Here is a 12,226-nt window from a genome sequence, read left to right on the forward strand (position 1 = left end):
TTTATATTGTGCATTACGCCGTCGTCGCGTTGTTTGAGAATCAAATTTAGTTGATATTATTAATGAGTTTCCTCGAATCAACTAAAAACATAATACTTATTCACTCTAATCTAAGAAAAAAGATACGTATAAAGCATTTGTAGATAAATAGCTGGAAAATGTAGAGTTGCATAAAAAAAAGAGATTTTACGATTTTTTTTTCAGAAATTTATAAGCTAAACCCTGTTAAATTTTCAAATAGTTAGCTCATTTCATAAAGCTTCGTTTTTGGGCAAAAATAAATTTAAATTGTATGGCAGATTTCATTTTTTGCCAGTAAAGTTTAACCGGTTAAATTGACAGTTTTCAAAATGAGACATTATTTAAACAATTTTTTAAGGAGAGAAAGTTAGTTTATTGATGTCTCAGAAGTGTACAAAAGATTTTATCACACTTCGTAAAGTTAGGTCTTTATTTAACAATAACATTAAGAAGTAACACATAAAAAAAGCGCATAAACGTATTATATTTTAGAATAAGGACAAGTTCTCAACCAGTCAGATGTTTTGTGCAAATGACCAACTGCGTGTTTTTTAAAAAGAAAAAGTGAGAAAAGTCTTTGTTAATTTGCAACATCTAAAATACCTACAAAAATTGAAAAAGAAAATCGCGACAGAAACAATTTACAAGTAATGTAATATAAAATGTTATTATACAATTACATACATTTGCAAAATGTATAGAGAAATTTTGGTAATTGGTGGCTGTTTTTCGTACGTTCCTAATAAGTGTATTTCTGCTAATATTTCTACGAGGTCAAGATATCGAACCATTTAATTAAATAATTCTTTGGTCAAACTTCTCACTTAAGAAATTCCTGACTTGAATAGTGTTACATTTTAATAAAAGAAAGCCTACTAGTTATTAAAATACAACCTTGATACTTCGAATTATGTAAAGTCATGGACAGAGCTCTCCTTAGATGGATCAAGAGCCAACTTTAAATGAGATATTTGTGCACTTATGAGACATCACCGAACTGGAAATTTTACGCTTTTTACTGGTGACAAACGAAATCTAAAACTTTTCTTATTTAACTTTTGCTGTAGATATAATAGGAGCAGAGATCCCTGTATAGAGAAGTGAATCTGCGACACATTGTATATATGGTGTTCCATTTGAGTTCACGATGTTATCATTTGTTTCGGTAATGCTGCAGGTGCGCAAATATTTCAGAAAGACGGCCATGACTAAATGACAAGCAACAAGTGCGGTAAACTGCACTGTCTCACGAGTTTATTTGACTCGAGCAGTGAGCGCAGTGGAGCGAGTGTTTAATAAACGAGTGACTTAAAAAGTTTACCGCACGTGTTGCACTTTCTACGACCGTTATAGGATAGGACCGTCAGAATTGACAAACGTCAAGATTCAAGGCGTGGGAAATATCTCCGAAAACATTCGATTGCTCCCAAACCCGTGTGGTAAAATCCCGGAAATGTTCGAAGTGGCTCGGATCCGTAAGCAACGAAACTGACGTGGTAAAGTGACGCTTCCCGCACGCTAGATCGGTGTGTAATTATGTATTTTACAGACGGGAGCAGAAAAACCTATTTTGTCCTCCCGAACTTCTAATGGAACACTTAACACCAGTCATGCTTTTCATTATATTGCATGTGAAGTAATAAATGGCCAAGTTATACTGGAGCAAAAGACAATAGCGATCACTATGTGTAAATTATCACCTGCGATTCGAAACACTATTAAACTCAAATTCCACTAAAAACTCTTAATTTAGTGGGTGGAGCGTACATAAAATGAATACTTAAATGTTAATGGATCCTGAACTAATTATACAATTAAATCAATCTCAGTTTAATTCGTTTCTATTCACGTTCCACACGTAAACACATTAAAATATTTTCGTATGTTTGAGTAAACTGAAAATTCCGTTGGGTTTCTGTGCGCGGAAACTGAAACGAATCCAATTTCGTTTAATATGCATCATGCCGTTTTAATTTTATTGCGATTATTTAAAGCGAGGCTGCCTTAGAGTGCCTTTAGCCATCAAGGAGTTCTTCGCGTATGACAAGTTTATTAATAGTTTGCCAAAGGTCCTTTGTGTTTCATTCGCTGTTTACGAACTGAAGTGGAGTAATAAGTTGTAAAGAAAACGTAACACAGGTAATTAATTTTAGGCTTTCCTTGAGTTACTTAGGCGGTACGTTCATAATAATCTTGCTGAAACGTACAAAAGAGGGATAATTTTGCGAGTTTGCGGCTTGACAAGCGGCAATGCGTGCAGATCAAGAAGACTTGTGTGCAAAGAAAAATATTTACTTTTAATTATCGCTCCGAGTTAAATGAACCAGACGGGCCCGTTTTCGTTTTTCATGCTTTTCAAACCTGTAATTTAACGAGCCACTAACGAGATCTGAACCTTCACTTTTATGCTTCTCAGTGTAAAAATAAACAATTACCATTACATTACATGTGAATCGTAATAACGTATTTTACAAATTAAACACCAAATTAAATACTAACCAACGAAAAATCTAACTTTAGAGAAGAATACACGTGAATCAACAATTTCATCAGGATTTTTACCAGCGAGTTGCTCGTTATCTAGTTATCTTGGTTATTTGCATATTATTTACAACTTGTTTTAACCGTTTAAATAGTACAATATACACCATAATTAACCATAACCAAGAATTTTTTTTTTAATTTGAGTAAACCCTTGGACGCTCCAACTGACGACATGTTAGTCTTAAAGCAAACTATTTGATTACGCATTCAGGAAAAAATAGGAATATTTGGTCAATATTATGACAGCGAACTAAATCGTCCTTAAGCAACTAAATTTGAAATTACAGGAAAAACTGAATTTTTATGTAAAAAACAAATTTGGAAATAAAATCATGAGATTTCCTTTCACATACAGGGCCTCCCATAAGTAATCGCATTTGGCAAAATAGGAAATTCGCTAAGTATAGTACTTTTCGTGCAAACTTGGATCCTGCCAAGACTGATGGTTTGATTACGCATTCAGGAAAAAAACAGGAATGTTTGGTCAATATTCTGCGAACTTAATACTCTTTAAGCAACTAAATTTGAAGTAACTACAAGAAAAACTGAATTTTTATGTAAAAAACAAATTTGGAAATAAAATCATGAGATTTCCTTTCACATACAGGGCCTCCCAAAAGTAATCGCATTTGGCAAAATAGGAAATTCGCTAAGTATAGTACTTTTCGTGCAAACTTGGATCCTGCCAAGACTGATGGTTTGATTACGCATTCAGGAAAAAAACAGGAATGTTTGGTCAATATTCTGCGAACTTAATACTCTTTAAGCAACTAAATTTGAAGTAACTACAAGAAAAACTGAATTTTTATGTAAAAACCAAATTTGGATATAAAATCATGAGAGTTTCTTGCATGTACAGGGTCTCCCGTAAGTAATGGTGTATGGCAAAATATGGAACTCTTAAAGTAAAAATTTCACGATTTAACGAAACTTACCTTTGTTCAAAATTCGATATTAACCGATATACAGGGTGTCAAATTTGCTATTTTAATTTTATTTATTTTTTAATAATTCCTGAAATAATCGAGCTTTTTGCAAATAATTTTGGTACCTTTCGTGCATTTGATACTTACTAACATTTTTGCGCCTCAATGTATGCAAATGTTTAATAAAGGTATCACTTCTTACACCTTTTAAATATCGCCCCGAGTCGCACCGAAATTTTCAGTAGATCATTACGTAATAATCAAAATTTCGTTTTTTATGCCATCAATTTTAAAATTACTTAGACAAAATTTTAAACTAAAATAAATCCAAAAAATATTCATAAAAATAAATTCAATTCGGCAATAAATGTTCAAAATGAAGCATGCAAATTGACGCATTTAGAGACACGTTTATTGAAAAACTGCCTGAATTCAAAAAAATAATTCCTAGTTTCGCAATGGTTCAGCGGCATGCAGTGTATGCAGATTTTTAATAACTATATCACTTCTTACCCCTTTTTTACAGCTTTTAAATTTCACCCCGTGTCGTCGTTTTCGAGAAATTCGCACGTGAAATTTGCGGTGCATCTAATTGAACAGTTTCATGTGAAGTAGGAGCTGACTAACACAATCTTAATAAAAGACGTGCGAAGTAGGCTCTAACGAAAACAGTTACGATACCTGCAAAATTTATCAAACTGGGCTTTGATGAAAACAACTTTGATAAAGGTACTTAGGTTCTGGTAGTATCTTTGGTGTTTTTAAAAAGTTTTGCTTAGTTAATGCCACACCGAAGACGCCCAGATTTTAAATTTGTTGAGAATATTTAGAACAGACTAGGCGAAACTGGTCCGTTCCGTCTCAAGATTGATTCTGTGGGTCGACCAAAAATAATTACATGTGAGCTGAAAGAGGAAATTTTAGTCACAGTAGCTGAAAATCAGGAAATAAGCAAAGGATCAATGAAAGTGGGAACCGGAGTGAGCAAATCTACAGTATGCAGAGTTTTTCACCAAGAAAAGCTTTGCCCATATCACTCTATTCCTGTGCAAAATCTTTTAGAAGGTGATCCTCTAGCCAGATTTTAATTTATTGCTCATTTTTGTCTGGTGCGGCAAAACGGCGATCCAATGTTTTTAAATCAAATAATGTTTACAGATGAAGCAACATTTACACGCACAACTTTAGAAATACACATTTGACAACTGAAGGGTATTTCCAAGAGTAATTTAAAATAAACGTTTCATACGGAATAATTGATGATTACATGTTATGACCCATCGAAGAACTACCTAATTTAAATGGCGAGCTGTATCTCAATTTTTTGCGTTTTGTCTGGTTCGTCTATCCTTCCAGTTAAGAAGAATAATGATTTTCATGCAAGATGGCGCTCCGGCGCACTTTTCGAGACATGTTAAAGACTACCTAAATAGTCAATTTCCTGATCGTTGGATTGTTAGTGGGAGTCAAACACCCTGGCCGCTCAGGAGTCCAGATTTTAATCCTATTGATTTTTGTGTTTGGGGGTATATGAAGTCGTTAGTGCCAGTGTATGAAGAAATAGTTCATCCTCGCGATGACTAATGGCACAGCATGCATAATTTTGAACATTTATTGTCAAATTGAAATCTTTTTATTGGTGAATAGTTTTTGTACTTATTTTAGATTAAAATCAAATTTGTATTTCTTGAAAATTGTTTTTATTGACGTCGAAGCTCAGTTATATGTATTATCCAGGTTATTTTAAAATTGATGGCATAAAAGAATGAAATTTTGATTCTTATAACTACGAGCGATATTTAAAGGTATGTAAAAAAGTTGTATGAAGTGATATCTTTATTAAAAATTTGCCTACACTACGGCGCAAAAAGTTAGAAAGTATCGGATGCACGGAAAGTACCATATGTAGCGACCTCAACAATTTGCCCAAAGTTATTTATGAAAATGGATTTATCATGTCAAAAATCACGATTTGTCAAATTTTATGCGAAAGGCAAAAAAATATTGAGAGAGAAAGCCATTGCAGTATTAGTTAAGTTGTTTAATTTAATATACGATAAAGCTGATATACCATCTGACTGGTTGAAATCGACGTTTATCCCGATTCCTAAATTAGTAAAGGTTAGAAATTGCAATGAACGCCGCACCATAAATCTGACTTTAATAAAGCATTTGACAGAGTGCAACACGAAAAAATGACTCTAATACTAAAACCAACAAGAATTGATGGCAACCTCTACTGGCATCAAAAGGCAAATGTGAAAATAGATAATAATATGACTGAAAGCATCTCAATTAAAAGAGGGGTAAGATAGGGTTTCATTCTCTCACCATTGCTAATCAATTTATACTCGGAGATAATATTTGAAGAAGCTTAAAAAAATATCGAACAGGGAATAAAAATGAATGGGATATTAATAAACAATTTAAGATATGCAGATGATTCCGTTATACTGGCAGATAATATTAAATTAATATCAAAAACTCCTAGATCAAGTAGTACTTTCATGTAACCTTTACGGTCTTAAACTTATCATCAAAAAGACCAAATTTGTGGCTGTAACGAAAGAACCGTCTATACATGCAGAACTATGAATCGGCCAAAGTAAACTTGAAAGGGTCAAGAGGATTAAATATCTGGGACAATTATTAAGCGAGGACTGAGCTCAATCCTGTTGTATGGAGTAGAATCTTGGACTCTCACAGAGACTGCCTTAAAAAAGCTGGAGGCTTTTCGGCCAGGCTAAGAGACATCCTGAAACATACAACATCCAGCATTCGATCACTCAGGACAAGATTGAGGGAAGACGAGGCCCAGGAAGAAGAAGATTGGTATTATTGGTATTGGTATTGGTATTAAAGGGGGGCGCCCTCGCGGGCGTCCAAGCACTTAGGCCACCAGATGGGCCCGTTGTGCCCCCAGGCCGCTCTAGAGGGCGTCCAGAATGCCGCCCCTCCTGTAGAAGGTCAGCAACTCCTTTAGCCCAATACCGTGCACTGAGTCCGGATCGATCAGGGCCGTTCCGAAGACTCCCAATCTTGCCCATGTCAAGGCAGGGCACTCGGTGAGCAGATGATACGGGGTCTCCTCCCCTTCCATGCACCACCTACACTCCGGGTCGTCTCCAATGCTTAGCAAGCAGAGATGCCTCCTAAGCCTGCAATGTCCTGTGTAGGCCCCTGTTAGTGCTCTACACTCCCTCCTTGTCAGTCTAAGCAGCTCCCTGGTCCGAGGAAGGGCGGGCCCATCCATCATAAGCCTCGTCTGCCTCATTCCCGGAGCAACTCTCCAGCCCCCCGCGGCCCGGTCTCTCGCCCAGGCTTCGAGAGCTCCCCGCCTCACACACGGGGCGATCCCCAAGCGGGGCTTTGGCCCTATATGCCTAGGAAGAAGAAGAACATCTTGGCTGAAAAATCCTACGACAGTGGTTCGGACAATCAACTAATACGCTGTTTCGGACAGCGGTAATAAAGTATTCATAGTCAACACGGTTGCTAAAATTCGGTAAAAAACAGATATGGCACATCAAGAAAAAGATGCCAAAGGCTCTATTATTTACAAAAATAAAAAATGATATTGCTACTTTGACTATGCTACTATCTGGATTAATATATCGATTTTTACTTCTCCTATTTTGGCATATACCGTTACTTATGAAATACCCTGTATATAATTTGTATTATTCAATACCTGTAAAATATTGCAGTAGAAGGAGTAAACTAGAAGATTATTAAAATCTCGAAGCTAAAACTTACATAATTCCAATTTCACAGACAACAAATGTCGTTTATTGCGATTTTCTGTAGATATATTTTTTTATTCGCTGTTCGCTGTTGACTGAAATATTATAATTATATTACTATTAATAAAATGATATTCAAAATATGGGGATTTTTCTCATTAGCCTTTCTTCGCAAGACAAAATATTTAGTAGTCTTCTCAATAAAATATACAGGATAAATTGATTTCCATTTTGTTTTTCTGCTGCTTAGTAGAACACGCGGAGCGAGAAGTGAAATTTTATTTTGATACAAGAGGCATAATATTTAATTAAGGAACAAATACCAATCTCCTAAATTAATTCCCACTTTCTAGAAGACTTTATCGGCAGAATCAAAATATATTATTACGTAGCTATTCAAATCATGCGATAAATTAAAACTTGTAACTCGAGAGACGAATTAATTTCCAAGACTAGTCAAACGAAATTAGATTAATTTCAGCTTATCCTTTAACAAATTATAACTCTGTGATAGAAATTTATTAACGTTTCTGGATTACAAATTTCATAACAAAATTTTGGTTTCTTGTACCGCCGTATCTAAATTCGCAACATTTAAGATTGCGCTAAGTTTTATTTCATGTTTGGATTTCCATGTTGACGCGTTACTAAAAAAGCAAACAAGAAAGTATTTTACTTAGATAGATAGAAACATCAAAATGAATAAAAATTTTGTCGGTGGATTTTTAAAACTTTATTTCGTCACCAGAAGTTTTTTCTAAAAGTATTATACAACAAAAAATCAGTGGCTAAAGAAGAAAGCCGTTGAAATTTGTATTAACACCATTTAGGAAATTGAAATTGAAGATCACATTAAAATTTAAAACTTAACAGGTGAAAGATGGCGTATTTAACAAAATAATGTAAAGCATTGCTAAAATATTTCTTGCATATTTCTGAGATGAGGTATCTACTGCCCAAAAATATACGGGTTACCCTGATTTTTTCGTTGTCTGAACAAAAGCTATAAAGGTTCTTTCATAAAGAAAATCGAAATATGGAGTTTTTCTTATGTTCGCCATAGTCGCCTGTTTTGACACTGCCATAAGAGATGAAATCTTTTTTTTAGTGATTTATGACAGCCACTTCAGTCCAATTCTTGAAAGAAGCTGAAAATGGTTTCCTGGCTATTTGGTACTTTAACCTATTACTACGATGCCGAATATATACTCCAACACCACTGCAAGAAAATCCCCTGACAAAATGGTTGAAAGAACGAAGACATCAATACATGGGATTTATGTAAAGGCAAGCCTGAATTATCTCATAGACTTAATCGCATAGAATTTGATTTATTAGATCATAGAATCCGAACTGATATATCAAACATCATTGACAAAAAGTATCTAAAACAAAAATCCAAGTTGCACAATTTAATAAAACCCACTAAAAAGCAGTCAGTCATTTCAAACCTTCCCTGAGAATGAATGATATAGAGTTAAAATTGATTAGGGGCTGATTGCGAACTTGCTATTAACGGTCATAACGACAATATCGTAAACAAACAGGAATTATGTAGTTAATTTAATAAAATTTTAACTTAAAACTAGCAATAAATTCCAGGATGTTTCACAAATAAGGCGTCCCAAAATAACATAGTATTTACAAAAGCAGATAAAGGAAAGACAGTCATTGCTATCGATTCTCCAGAATATATTACGAAAACCAAAGAGCTTCTTAAACCAGACTTCTAGCAAAGTATATAATATGATCCCACCGAGTTATATCAAAAACAAATCAAAACTGTAAATGCAGATTCATTACCAATAAGGCCTGTAGTTTCGTTTGTTACAGCACCATCAGTTAAATTCTCAACAAGATTAATAAAAATTTTAGAATATCATACTGCCTTTAAACCTAGATATGTTATCAAAATTTGTTAGAACTATTTAACAAAGTTAAAAACATTGAAATTCTTCCTAAGGCAATTCCAGTTTCATTTGAAGTCCAAAACCTATTTCCTAGCATTCCACCGATAAACATAATAGACAATATTCTCACTCAGAGGCAAGTGAAACCAATCATAAAACAAGACTTGCTGGATAGTCTAATAGTTTGTTTAGACCAAAATTATTTTGAATTTAATGGTCAATTTTATATTGCTAAAGAAGGATTAATTATGGGACAATTTAGAAAATATCATAGATAAAGGATTTCTCTGGTGGTATAGATACGTAGATGATGTTTTCGCTTGTTTGATTGGGACGGAAAGACAGCTGCAGTCCTTTTTGAATCATATTAACTCTATACATAACTATACTATAACTATAACTACGGAACAAATTAGTTTATCCATTATCTAAATTTGAACACCATAGGACATTTAAAAAAAAAATCCGGAGTTTACAAGTTGAAATGTGGATCATGTCCCAAAAATATATCGGACAAATAGGTTGAACATTTAGGAAACACATTACCGAACATAAAAGGGCTTATAAAAATAAAAATTCGGATTCTAACCATGCCGTTCATTGAAATTCAGAAACGCACAAGTCTGATGATAAGTTTGATATTTTACATAATTAATCATAAAGCGAAAAACAAAATTTGTTTGAAGCTATGTTGATTAACAAAATGAGATATTCGAATCTATTACTTATGGCCAATTCGATTTAAATGCGTCTCTGTTGTTAAATTTAAATTTATAAGCCTACACGTGTAATTAAAAATCTATTACTACCTGTCTATATATATAGGTGTCGGAATATTGTCATATTTTGTAATTGATAAAGGCACGGTGTGGCAGACACAGCTGTCATAAATCATTAAAATCTGTCAAAATCTTAACATTTTTTGTTCTAATTTAATTGTAGATGTTCTTTTCCAGTCTAGCACTCTTTGAGGCAGTGTTTTGAACCCTTGGATTTTGTAAAGGGAAACTTAGGTTTTGAGTCACTTTGAGTAAGACGAAATGTTGAATACTCTAGCCCTCTAGTTATTTCAATTTTTCATACATCAACCTATCCGATAAGGCAGGTAAAAGGTGTATATTTATATTAATTTTCTTCTTTCTAACTATGCAATTCGAAAAATTATTTCGTTATTGTTGCGTGAGCGAATTGAACTTTTTGTTGTCGATCGGGTGTGCCTGTTTGGTGTACTCAGTTAATTCAATATAATATCAAAATTATGGCATTAAATACTCGGGAAATTATTAACCCCGTTACTTTTTAATCCACCGGATTCATAAATTTAAATTGACTGCATAATTACTAAGTACGCTTAATACCATTATTTTCTATATCCGGTCCGCTTTGTATTTCATAATTTGTAAATTGCAAATTAACAACCGATTACAAATTAATTTAATCATTCCTCCAGACAGCAAGACTCGAGACAGATTGAGATAATTTATTTACGTTACAGAGTCAGAGTGCAGCTTTATTTCTAAAGAAAAATGCTTGCCTTAAATCTTTGATACTAAGATTTTCTAGCGCGTCCCCCACTTATCATAGAAATTAACCACTTATCATAGAAATTAAGATATTTTAAATAATGTGCCGCCGGGAATTAAAAAGACTCTGCAATTTGAACCTCGCCATAATATTTCATTCGCATCGTCTGCTCGCCTAAAGTTTCCCTTTGCGGAGAAAACGACCTAAAAAATGTAAAAGCCCGCCCGCGAAGCATATTTTAGTAATTTAGAGTAGTTTAGCTTTAAAACTAGGTTTTACATTACTGCAGAATAATTATGGAAAAAATTTACCGAATTTCGTAGTTACGCTAACCTGCAAATCGATCATTTTTGTAGGAATGGTAATAGTTCCAGGACTTGACCATAGGTTGGTTTTGATTTAAAAATTAGAACTGTTTCAAAAAGTTCGGAATCTCTAAGAATCCAAAAAGCTTTATCTACGGTTCTTATCTGTCAACTTTCAGCTTGGTGTCAGCCACTCTGCAATATTGAACTTGTCTCGTATTGTGGTGAGTAAGTTATTAACAAAAATACACTAGGTATGCACAGCGTGAATTTTTTTTTAAAAGAAAACTTCATATGAACATATGTCCTAAACGTCTTAACTTTTGAAATACAGGGTGATAAAGTTTTCAAAAATAAAATATATTTTGTTAATGTCTGTAATACCACTTTAGATATTTTAATGAAATTTGGCATACATTTTCTATGCAGAGGAATTATTTTTTTAAAATATACCAGTGGCGGGCGTACGAAATTTCACATATCTATTTTGACAGACAATGAAATGATTTCTCTTGACATAAAGATTATTTTTACAATCGCCGATTATTTCTAAAGAAATTTAATTTCTTGATTTTTTTTCAATCCCATGTATGGTTTTCGTTTTAAAAAATAAAAACCTCTTCTCTACTTGGTCTTAACAATATAGTTAATATGGCAGGCGGCATGCAGAGGATTATTATTATTTCTTACTTAATTGTCTGTTTTATTAAAATATTCCAAAAATCGAAGTACGAATACGAAGTACGTAAACTCTGAGGTGTATTTTTGAAATCTTTATTATTTTTTTATCATTGTAGTTGACTGTGTCTGTAAGAATTATTTATTTTGTTGTAAAGGAGGTTGTTTGACAGTTGTTTGACATCAGTTTTTAAATTCAGTTTTTTGGTGTTTAAAATATCCGAGCATTGTTGTTTTAAAAGAGAATAGTCGAGTTTACTAAAGAGGAGTTGGCGGATGGTTAACAGAAATTGCCAATTACAGGACAATAACAAAAATACATAAAACGATTAATTTTATAAAGTTAAAACTAAACAAAAGAGGCAGCATAGAAAACAAGAAACAAAAGGTGTGAACATATAAGAAAAATAATATTAATACGAAAACAAGACAACGCGAACTACTTAAACAGTAACTATCTACAGATGGACTTTAACAATTAGTGATATAGTGCTAGTTGCAAATTCTAATCAGTTTTGGTAAACTATCATTAAAAATATCACAATATTTACTAATTAAGTTGAAATGCGAGCACA

At 33.5% G+C, this 12,226-nt stretch overlaps 1 protein-coding gene across 1 annotated transcript in view; it reads left to right on the plus strand.

Annotated features, from left to right (window-relative positions):
• The first annotated feature begins 2,127 nt into the window (after positions 1 to 2,127).
• Positions 2,128 to 12,226, plus strand: part of LOC132703135 (titin-like) — a 115,163-nt gene continuing 105,064 nt past the window's right edge. The window contains exon 1 of the mRNA XM_060672245.1: positions 2,128 to 2,160. The gene's annotated coding sequence lies outside the window, so the exon portion shown is untranslated. The remainder of the gene's footprint in view (positions 2,161 to 12,226) is intronic.

This window comes from Cylas formicarius, unplaced genomic scaffold (genome assembly GCF_029955315.1).
Source record: "Cylas formicarius isolate icCylForm1 unplaced genomic scaffold, icCylForm1.1 PGA_scaffold_10__41_contigs__length_53128322, whole genome shotgun sequence".
Classification (NCBI taxonomy): Eukaryota; Metazoa; Arthropoda; class Insecta; order Coleoptera; family Brentidae; genus Cylas; species Cylas formicarius.